This window comes from Camelina sativa, chromosome 15 (genome assembly GCF_000633955.1).
Source record: "Camelina sativa cultivar DH55 chromosome 15, Cs, whole genome shotgun sequence".
NCBI lineage: Eukaryota > Viridiplantae > Streptophyta > Magnoliopsida > Brassicales > Brassicaceae > Camelina > Camelina sativa.
Window position 1 is genome coordinate 4,879,654 of NC_025699.1, and position 8,780 is coordinate 4,888,433.

The 8,780-nt window shown below is 34.2% G+C and overlaps 2 long non-coding RNA genes across 2 annotated transcripts; one reads left to right on the forward strand and one right to left on the reverse strand.

Moving 5' to 3' along the window:
- On the reverse strand, positions 344-2,060 carry LOC104745352. Its single transcript, XR_002035584.1, has 4 exons — positions 1,626-2,060; positions 892-1,011; positions 592-803; positions 344-517 (listed from the first exon to the last, which is right to left on the reverse strand). It is a non-coding gene; the product is annotated as an uncharacterized LOC104745352 (long non-coding RNA).
- On the forward strand, positions 3,164-5,316 carry LOC104745351. Its single transcript, XR_760744.2, has 4 exons — positions 3,164-3,359; positions 3,759-3,945; positions 4,183-4,264; positions 5,109-5,316. It is a non-coding gene; the product is annotated as an uncharacterized LOC104745351 (long non-coding RNA).

The following is an 8,780-nucleotide window of genomic DNA, read 5'->3' on the forward strand; positions in this document are numbered from 1 at the left end:
AAGCATCCATACATCCCACAAAACCCAAAACAAAAAAATCCAAAAGCATCAACTATTCAACTTTCTTCATCGCCAAGCTTCGAATAGCTAACTCTGTAATTCACGCGTCCCACAATACTACTCGCTTTAGAAATGGTCGCTGGAGTCTTCTTCCTCTGATCCTCCCAATCATTGTGTTTCTGTCCATAACCTCCATTGTTACAGATTTTCACCTGAGAAGACTTTATGGCAACAAGTTCTGGAGATGCTAGAGATTCTTCTTCTTCATCTGCAGACACTTCTGATACGATACTTCTTTGTCTTTCATCTCGGCCTCAGAGTTGTCTAAAGCTTCTTCCTTGTTAGCTTTCATGAGATGGAACAGTTGTCTCTGCTGCTCTGATCACCATTATGGTAACGAGGACTTGGATTTGAGGCAGGAACCAACCTATCTCGAGATTCTTTCCGGTCTTTAAGCGTCTTCACAATAAGTGTTTTAGGAAAGTTCAAAACTGAGAGCCGTCAATGGATCCAACATCTGCAGTTTGACTGATTTCATTTACCAAAAGCGTACACATAAACAGTCTTAAGAGATACATTCAAAACACTAACCTGAGTCATGTTAGGTGCAAAAACCATTGCAATGTTGCGAGCATTCATCTTGTTTAGTTGTTCCATCTCCACAACATCAGCCATTAGATTGATAGCCCAATCTAACAAAGAATCTTCAAATTGAAGGAAGAATCTTTACAAGGTCCACACACTCTCTCAAACTCCATTACTTGCTCTGGTGAGAGTGAATCCAGAACACCACTCGGAAGTCCCTAAACCAAAATTCAAGAAAAAAAAAAAGTAAAAGACAATCAGGAAAAAGAAACAACATGATCGTTGGGAAGTTTACAGGTTTTTTACCTTAATGAGACTTGCTAGGCAGTGGACATCGATGTTATCAGGTATAACACCTTTATTCAACTCTTCTCTTATGTACTCCTCTTGAGCATTCTCACCATTAATCCTGAAAATTCCTTCAACCTATATACAACAAACAAAGCAAATAAATCTTTTGCATTTGATTAAAAGATGCAGATATACACGCACCCGAAATCCACCTCTACTGAACAAGTGACTCTGCATCATCAAAAGTATTGTAGGCGAGGTGTTCCTAATCAGCTTCTGTTCGAACAAAAGAGTAAAACTATCTATCTACTCACTCAAGAGCGTTGACTAACCATGCACAGTGTAAGAAATTTCAACCAATCTCATCGAAAAAATGAGAATTAGATTCAAGAACATCACATAAGAAGTTGGTACCTATAATGACAAGGACTATACAAAATGAAGAAATTGTATACACACAAAAAGTCCTTACTCTATTTGCATCACTCAAGATCCTTAACAAGCCGCCTACTATAAAAAACATTTAACCCAAACTCATAGAAAAGAAGGGATTTGATTCAAAACGTTTGGATCATTGATGTCAGGGGATACATTAATCGAAGGTAGAGACATTAATGCAATTACTGGGTATAGAAACTTAAACCACACACACAACTGCCTAAGCTTCTAAACAACAACCTCAATCACCAAACATACAGAAAAATCGATAATCTTTGATGCAAAACTTGATAAGAGACCAAAAAACAAACCTTGCACTAGGAGCTCGTCTGGGGACTTCAGGTTCAAACTCAACAGGCAAGCCAAGGAAGCCATGGAAACGATCAAAGGTGACATGTCTAACATCAGTGGGAACAACAATCTCCATAGAACAAAGATCCTCTTCATCAACACAGCCACCAATCACAGACCTTCTAATAGCAGAAACAAGAATCTCCAATGCAGACGAAAGCTCGAATCTTTCTCTCTCTCTTTTTCTCGCTTCTCTCCATTGAGAGGCTTCGCTGCATTTGCGAGAGATGACATTGCTTCTCATCAGCCGTTGCTTCTCATCAGCTCCCAAAGAAAAGTATCAATACAAGTGGAATCCCAAAATCGCCTGTATACGAATCGTACCACATAGATTTGTTGAATTAGTACTTCGGCTAACGACGGCGAGGTATCTCCGCCGGTAAAGGAGGGAGATGTAACCTAACCTAACCGACGGGGAATACTTTAAAAGAACCGTACCGAACCAAATATTTAATACCGAACGGTTTTACTTACTTAACCTCAAACCGAACTAAACCGAAAATAATTTTGTTCCACTTCTGTCTGTCTCTGGTCCACTTGATATTATTTAGCAGAACAGAAGAGCGCACCAATTACACTTAAGTCTCTTAAACCAAGAAAAGAAAAAAATACATATTAAGCCATTGGATTTTATATATATGCGATAATATTATTGTATGTTGATGATGATGATAGTTATATTCAGATTAAACCGTTATTGAAAATCGTTATACAGATGACACTGGATTGCATGATAAAACCCATTTATTAAAACTTAATTAATGTCGACATCGTCGTCAAACATGCATCAAAGGCCAGTGGTACACGTACGAATAGTGTTCCAAAGTCCCATTCAGAAACCGAAAATGTAAAAAAATAACTCTCTCTACTCATTGTATCTGACACTTTTGTCTCTTCAAATGAAAAAAAAAAAGACCTTTAAAAAGAAAAAAAGAATCTATCTAATGAAAAAATCAGTTTGGCCGGTGGCTATGAAAAAACCAGCCATCCAATAGGAAATGATATTTTAGATGAGATTTTCGTGATCCACACACACTCTTCTGTTCGGAAATGTACCTGTTGATATCCCTATTAACAATGATACTGACCCACGCTGGTAGGGCGGGGAAATAACCAATTTATTATTTTTGTTGATTATTATGATTATAACTATTAGTATAATTATTTGACATCTTATATAATATAGTATTGTATAGTGTGTTTTGTATCCTATAATAGTATTGTTTTTTCAATATAAAGATTAGTATATATGATTGAAGCTGTATATATTAGAATTAGCATGTAATGTATTTCTTACTTATAAAGGTTACTTTGTATGATTTTCACCGGCCATCGCCTAATTTTTCACAAAGTGCATAATAGATTTAATTAAAGTTGCCAATAAGTATAATTTTTCAGTATGTTTTAGCCCATTGTCAACGGCCCAGTCCAATATCCATCCCTTCATGTTTTTGTCGATTAAGATTATTTTTTTTCGTGTCGATTAAGATTATTTTTTTTCGTTTGTTTTTTTTCCAGCAAAACAAACATACTGTAATAGTTTTTTCTTTTTCTTTCTCTCTGCAATTCGACGAAATCTCACCTTCATATTTCTAATCATCAATTTCTTTTTCAAAAAGTCCAACCTGAAATATGCGAGAATCAACCCGTCGCTGCTGGGACATGAGAGATTGCAAGATGGATTCTACATCGAGGTATGTTTCGGATCAATAATTAGGTCAAGTTAGTTTATTAATTGGGCATAATTAGTAGACAATCTTCTTACTGATGTAATGTTTGAAAGAATTAGTTTAAAGATGTTCAGTACGAATTGAGCTTCAATCTGTAATTTTCGTTTTTTATTTTCAATTGGAAATATGTGAAATTGATAAATTTGATACGAACTGTATTAAGCGATGTCTGATTCTAATAATTTGCTAGAGATTGAGTATATTGTAGTTTTCTTATTGTATAAACGCAATATATACATGAAATTAGCTCCACAAATGCAACCAAGAAGGTAAATATTAGAATCATATTCGTTTTTGGGGTTTTCTAGTTTCTTGTAATGATGACATATGCCGTTTGGGTTTTGGTGTGTTGGTACTTCACAGATCTACAAAAGGAGCTTTAAACATAAGATTCTATCTTCTATGATATGGTGGCTAATAAGGAGACCTTGATTCAAACTACGACCACCATGATGTTTTGAAAGTCGGGCAATGTGAGATACACATCATCAGAGATGGAAACACATGGGGTTACATGAGTGTTGTTCACAAAGCCCATATTAAACGAATGGTTAGTAACCCTGAACTGGCCTCTTACCTGAGTTGTCCGAAATTTTCAGTGACCCTTTCTTGATGGAAGCATATGAATCTTGGTGCCCTGTTTATGATAGTAAAACAAAAACAAACATAGTCGTTAAAAGATTGTGTGTTCGATGGTGATTAAATAATAGAATAAACAATTATACTTTGTGTGTTTAAAACAAACTTACTTTGTGGTCAGCTAACACCATCTCCATTGTTTCTCCAGATTGGGCAGTGAAGTGTTCGCAGATGTGTAGGACCTTGACTTGAACTCGCCAGATGGTTTTGTAAGGTTTCACATCAGCAAGGTAAATCATAGCCATAAGACCATTCACTTTGAGAAACTCTTTTGCTTAAAATAATAGGATAGCTGGTCGCATGTTTGTGATGATGGATTGTAGAATATTGCTAATAGTCTGTTTATATAGAGAATGAAGTAGCTTTTAGGTTACCTTTCACTTAAAGTGATAAGTGTTTAAGCATATATTGTTAACAATATCTTATTTTGCGATTTTGATGAGATACTGCTGGATATTTTTAGGGTTGCGAATCAGTTTTTAGCGGAATGATAGCAACGCAAGGATATTGTTATTGTTGCTAACGCGTGAAACAAATCTACGGGAATGGATTCAATTGACTGTTATTGTTGAAATGAGAATCTTAGTTGTGTAGTTGCGGGATTGTATTCTGATTTTTTAGTTCAGGTTCTTGTTTACGTTTGAAGAACTCTATTTTGGTGGGATTTTGATATCTGCTTTGATTTCGTTTGTTACCATCATCAGAATAATCCATGTAGACTATGTTATTGTTACGACTATTCAGATAAAATTATGCTAGATCTCATATTTATGCATACATCATATCATATCATATCATACACTCATGTAATTTGTATGCTATATATCACTTGTGGTGTTCATTAGCATCAATTGGTTTGATGGTAGAAATGGGATCAAGATATAAAATACTTTTGAGTTGCTTATGCTATATAAGTATATAAATCATAATTATGTTATATCATGTTACACTGTGTTAAATCATGTTAGCTCTTATCTGAAATGCTTATGCTATATATCACTTGTGGTGTTCAATAGCATTATGTTTCAACAAAATAATTAATACTTTTGTCGTATGGGTTATTGATTATGGAAGGAAGCTTGGCAATGGATCTTCACTAAATGCGAGTCTAATGAAGCTGAGCTTGAAGCTGTTCCATGGAGGGTTGCTTATCTACGTTTTTTCATTTACTTCCATGATGTTATCTTACTATTACATTAATGTTTGTAATTGGTAATACTGTTTGTAATTTGTAACTAAAATACGATTTATTTAATATAATTACGATTAATTTGTTTAATTATTATCTGGTATTTATATTATTTGGTTATTATAATTGGTATTAATATACAATGGCATTTTGTGTAATATTTTATATAATATAGGGTTATTTGTTTATAGGGTTGCTTAAATAATATAATAGAGATTATTTACGACCGCAGGATTTAGGTATTTTTATCTGAAGACAAACTGTGCAAATTTGGCTAAGTGACGAGTGATCCGCTCTTACCACATTTCCTTTATATGTGTCTGGATTAGTCCCAAGATATATTTTATTTTCTTCTCATTATCCGATATCTGTTAACTAATCCTCTTTTGTTAAAAGTTTAATTAGATCATACTCCATAACGCATATAACATGTTTTCTAATTATAATGTTATCTTTATAAAGTCTTTAATTTGTATTTCCTCATGATTTTAATATTACGAGGCATATTGGAACATTTAACATCTAGTATGTGACAAATTAAAGCATCATCGCCCAGTGCATATTATAAGACCGACCATACATGGGCCGATGTAAAAATATAAAAAATGGTCACGGTCCCTGTTCAATTTTTCTAAAATGGATCTTAATTACATATAAATTTGTTTAATTTTTTTTTTTTGGGCTTTAAAATACATGTAAATTTGGCATAATCCCAGTGCAAATGTATTTGTTGCACATGTCTATCGCCACCCTGCATACATGCATTACCATTACCATATCGAGTTTTGATGTTGCTAATGGAGATTACCTTTAGCTCTCACACGGTTTGATTAAACGAATCTTCGTCAGCACACACTTAATTTATTTGAGACTAGCGGAAGAAACCCTAGTATACACTTTGTTTTCCTCGAACCGATTGAACAACTAACCCAAAAATTACACTTTGTTTTCGTTAGCGGATGTGCAGAAACATTTCATCGATCGAAAATCAATTTTAATATCTTGTTTAGTATGTTTTACGTTACAATCAGGATTCTAATCAAACCGTTAAGAGTAGAAATTCATTAGTATACGCTGATATCGGATCGCTAGCCAAAACCAATCCATATAACTTAAAAAAATATCTACTAAAACAAGTCTTATCCACAGAAATAACACTAATACAGTAATACCACATCTAGTTTTTTTTGTAGTCAGTTTGTTTTTTTCTTAAACACCGTAACATATATATAGATGCGGCCGACATTATCATATCCCCGTGGTTCCCACTCGCCATTGATAATAATGTCCCATTCAGTCAGTAATCTATGGTGAAATAGCATTTTTCCATTATTTTCTCTATGCATATTCTCTTACTGTTTCATGTTTGACATTCTTGTCTCTTAGATACAACATCGAAGTATCTAAACGTGCATTGGGAATTCTTATCTCTTATAAGAGCACATCCATTAGTGGGATGGAGATTCGATCGTATCTCATCCATTTATATTAACAGATAAAAAAAAAAAAAAACAATTGGAGAAAGAGATCATTTGAGAAACTTAGAACTCCATTAAATACTCTCCCACCAATGTCACTTTATTACTTATTATTTTTGAAAACAAAACAAAATTTAAATATATATAATAAAATCCACTTAAGTCTCTACACTACTGAAGGTGCTCTAAGTCGGAGGACAAGATTTCAATTTCTTCGTGTTGTTGAAACAAATCTTTGACTAATTAAAAAGCATAGTAAGAAGTATGAACCGGTATTTTCCCATCACCCACTTCGTCCCGTTGGGTGATGTCCGACGATGAATATTTTCCACTCGATCTCTGGTCCAGTCTTAAAAAACAAGGATTAAACTTTATAATGGAATCCTTTTCGTACGGGGAAATTTGAAACGTATTGAATTATTGATTCATTATGCTTGTCAATTTCTAAATTAAAAACGTGACAAATTAACCAAAATATATTTAAATAAGATTTTTGTTGCCAACATGATTTGAGAGTCTCTTTCACTACACATGCTCTAAAATTTAGGTGGCACAGGGATTGCATACGGGACAAAGCATCGCGCGTCCACATATTTTAAGGATGCAATTACTATTCGTTCTTTGTTGGAGAAAATATCTGAGTTATATAAACAGTAGTTATCATTTCACAACATTTTGATGTTGCTAATGGAGATTATCTTCACACGATTTGATTAAAATAATCTTCGTCACTCGTCAGGATAGCACACACTTAATTAATACTGTTGGTCTTTAATATACTTTAAATACTCTTAATTACTTATTTGACATGTAAAATGTATCTTGAATCTTCTCCTCCCCAAGTGGTTTCTTCGACTAGGTTTTCTCTTCGATTACGTTTTTTTTGCTTGGCCTTTTTTCGTTACAACATGAACACCAACAACAATAATAATATAATTTCTGTTTGTTTTGTCATTTATGGGTCATATACATATGTCCCGTAAGTTAAACTTTTTTCAATGTTGTTATTTTTGTTTGTCTCGGACCTAATTAACATAATTAGAAAATCATATTTTAATTAAGAGAGCTCATCAAGACTATTTAAAGAATTTTCTGCACGTATATTTTTACTTTAAAGTTTGTATTTCTTATTTAGGTTATTGTTATATACTTAGATAATGAGATTTTAACACAAAACCAGTTGTAATGAATTAATGATTATTGATCTTATAACTCACTTTTTGTATCATTGGCTTTGATGAAATATACAGAAAAATACACATAACTCTCACATTAAAATTAAACCATGCAATATAAATTACATATCTTTTATTTCTTGCTTAGTTCGTTTATGAAGATTGAATCTAAGATCCAAATGTTATGGCGCATTTCAGTTGTAAACAGAAATTAACCAAAAGTCAATAACATAACATAATTTCAAGATCAATGTTGATGTAGGAAATCGACAATTTAAATGATAAGAATATAAATGGGATGAATCGGATCTGGTACTTTAATTTAACGTAGAATTTAACAGAAGAGTTTACAGAAAATGACAATTAAGGAGTTAAGCGCAGTGAATATGAAAATAATTGCTTTTCTCTCTCTAATTGCCCAAAAAATGGATCTTCTGACATGACAATGACATCAGATATTTATATTGGGCCATTGACCTAGGGTTTTTTCTATCTCTGTAAAATGACGATTTTGCCCCTGCGTCTTGTTGGGCCAAATCCAAGACTTCAGACCCAAAACTTCCTGAGATCTTCTGCTTGGGCTTCCGTAAATGTTGGGGGCAAAGCCCATATCCAACAATGGTCCCCCCTAGTCTGATGTGCGATGGCTTGCTTGAGCCCGTCGGGTCCAACACCACATCTCGCAGGGCCGTCTTGCGGGAAGAACAGAAGATTTCAGGAGTTTTGACACCTGCCGGAGGGTTTTAGGATGAATAGTAAGTTCCACACGTTTTTCGAGGTATCCGGGAGTTTTCGGGATGAACAGTACGTTACGCACGTTTTTCGAGGTCCATTGGGCTTTAAACGGGAGTCTTTTGTATTCTGCACGTTCCCGAGGCGCGGGAAGTAGAGACAGCTTCAAAAC